Raw genomic sequence first — 2,954 nt, 5'->3', positions numbered from 1 at the left:
GCACAGGTTTGGATGCCTGGCTCTTCCTCTTCCTCTTTGGACTGTGAATTCTTGGGTGGGGTGGGGGGCAGGGATCATATATTTTTCCTCTCTGGAGCCTCAGAACCTGAAGGGTGGGATAGGGGGAAGGGTAGCCACTACATATTGACTCCTTTCACAGGCCAGGCACTGTGCTAGATGTGTCACACACACATATAAACATGTAATGGAAGAAACAAATCATTTTAACCCAAGTGACTATAATCACTTCTGGCATCTAAGGGAGTGAGGCAAAATTCACATGGGGGTGTGAGGGGAATAGATCTCCATACTGCTGCCTTCCTCTCCAGGGCAAAGAGAAAGAGTGAGAGAGAAAGGAGATGGTCCACTGTTGAGGAGAGCATGTTCATGGGTTTGGGGATGTACAAAGGCAGTTGGAGTTGTGTTGGGGCAGGGGCTGGAGAAAGTCAAATTACTCAGCACAATGAAGTGAGAGGGAAGGAATATATATATATTTTATAAAATATATATTTGTATATTTTTTGAGTTGCCAGAGGGTAGCAAAGTGGTGAGGAGTAGAGAGTGGGCCTAGCAGGCTAGTGCTTACCTGGATGATAAAAATCACTTTCCAGTTGCCTGTGATTCTATGATGTCAGCCTCTCCATCTTCTCCAGCCTCCAGTCAAGTCTGCCACCCCCCACACACACGCACACACCCTGGCGGGAGTGCGGTCTGTGAGAGCGAAGTCTGGAGCCAGCACCTGTGAGGCAGCGGGGCAGTCTGTAGATGAACCTCTTCAGGGCAACAGGCTCAGAGCCAGAGGGCACTGGCAAGGAGGCCTATCTACCAGGGTCTGGGTGGGAAGGATGCACTCTTCTCCTGTGAACCGACACTAGAGTACTTCATTTGAATCTTAAAGAAAGGCTACCTAAATTGAGACAGGGATGCCCATACCTCACCCCTAGTGCCCTCAATGACCCCATGGGGTGGGCGTTCTTAACATCTTACGGATGCTGAAACAAAGGCGAGGGAGGTGAAGTACTTGGCTGGCACTCAGGCAGCTAGGAAGCAGCAGCCTAGGGTGCTTTATCCCACAGCTGGCGTTGGTACCTCTGTGCCGTGCTGCCGGCACCTAGCACAGTGCCTGGTACCGAGTTGCTATACAATATATGCTTGCTGATCAAATCCAATCTGTTCCAACAGACGTTTTCCCAAGCATCAATCGTGTTCCTGGGTGTGTGAACTAGGGGTGGAGGGATTCAGTGGTGGAGGGTGGAGGGTGCAGATGGGGGAGGCTACAGAAGCTATGAGGCATGGTTCCTGCCCTCTGTAAGCTTATAGTTCAACAGGCAAAATCTGAACCTATAAATTGCGAGTGAACGACTCTAAGTAATGATGATCATGACAGCTAACATTTATTGAGTGTTTATTACAAACCAGGTGCTGCTCCAAGTGTTTTTCATGGGTTATCCCATTTAATCCTTATAACAACCCCATGAGACAGAAACTGGGTCACAGAGAAGGCAAAAATCTTGCCTAAGGTCACACAGCTAATAAGCAGTTAAGCTGATATTCAAATACAGGCAGCCTAATTATAGTCCCACACTTCTAACCCCTAACCTCTGTGCTCTGCTGCCTCCCTAAGCATCCTAGCTGGGTGCAGGTACAGGATGTTGAAGGCTAAAGGTCACAGGAAGTTGGAGTGAACTGAGGTGGCCAGGGAGGGCATGGCCAGCTTGGTGGGACTTCAGCTGGTTCTTGATGAAGGAGGAGGCTTGAAACAAAAGGGGCAGGGAGGGTACCTTGAGCAGAGGATGGGTGTGAGGAGAGACTGGATATTGCAAGACTGGAGCTGAAGAGCAGCTCCCAGTCACAGATGTGTTTTGTGCGGCCCAGTACAAAATTGTACAGAAAAAATCTGAAAGATTTGCCAACATTGAAAAACCTGGATATTTCACCTTCAAGTTTTGGATTTCTGGCTTCTCTCAATAAATTGGAGGATCTGGCAACATTGGGCCCTCATTCTCTCATGGGCACAAATAGTGGGAGTTGAAATGTTGCCGCCTGTAAATGGGGTGGGACCTCTCCAGTTCACAGTCCCTACCACTCCTGATTGTATCCCCAACTCAGCTCACTTGACTCATTTCCCTTCCCTACTTGGCTCCTGCAAGCAAGTGAGTTTATGACCTCCATATAGACCAAGACTGTAGGGGGACAGTGAGGAGCCCCAGTGCTCAATAAAAGTCAAATGGGGGCCGGCCCTGTGGCGTAGCAGTTAAGTTCACGCGCTCCGCTTGGGCAGCCCGGGTTCGGATCCCAGGCGTGGATCGACGCATCTCTTGTCAAGCCATGCTGTGGCAGCATCCCATATAAAGTAGAGGAAGATGGGCACGGATGTTAGCCCAGGGCCAATCTTCCTCAGCAAAAAGAGGAAGATTAGCAACAGATGTTAACTCAGGGCTAATCTTCCTCACAAGAAAAAAGAAAAAAAAAAAGTCAAATGGTACCAGTCTGCCCGGAGAGAAATGTTTCCTGCAAGAACAATGGGTTCAAGGTTAGAAAGGGCAGTCGAAGTCAGTTGAGCAGGATTGTGTCTCCCATGCTGAAGAATGGAGTCTTTACCAACAGACACTGGTGAGTCAGGAAGCAACATTGAGGGGGAGGAGGGCCACTGGGGAGGCAGCCACTGAGATGGTCTAGGCAGGGATGAGGTGTTCTCACCTCAGGCGGGGTGGTGAGGAAGGAGGGGGAGGGAAATCCTGTGGGAGCAGGAGACAGTACCAGTGAAGACTCATTAGTTTGTGGACTGAGAACAACTGGTTGGCTGAGGATGTGGGAGGGGAAAGCAGGGACAAGAAGGGTTTGGGGTGACCGAAGCTTGTTGGATTGAGAGAAGAGTGGTGCCACGAGCAGAAATTAGACTAGATGACTGGTGGAGGGAACATGGAAGACACAGTGAATTTAGTTTAGACGTG

The sequence above is a fragment of the Diceros bicornis genome, chromosome X (genome assembly GCF_020826845.1).
Source record: "Diceros bicornis minor isolate mBicDic1 chromosome X, mDicBic1.mat.cur, whole genome shotgun sequence".
Taxonomy (NCBI): Eukaryota; Metazoa; Chordata; class Mammalia; order Perissodactyla; family Rhinocerotidae; genus Diceros; species Diceros bicornis.
The sequence above is the reverse complement of the archived record's forward strand: the minus strand, read 5'-3'. Positions refer to the sequence as shown.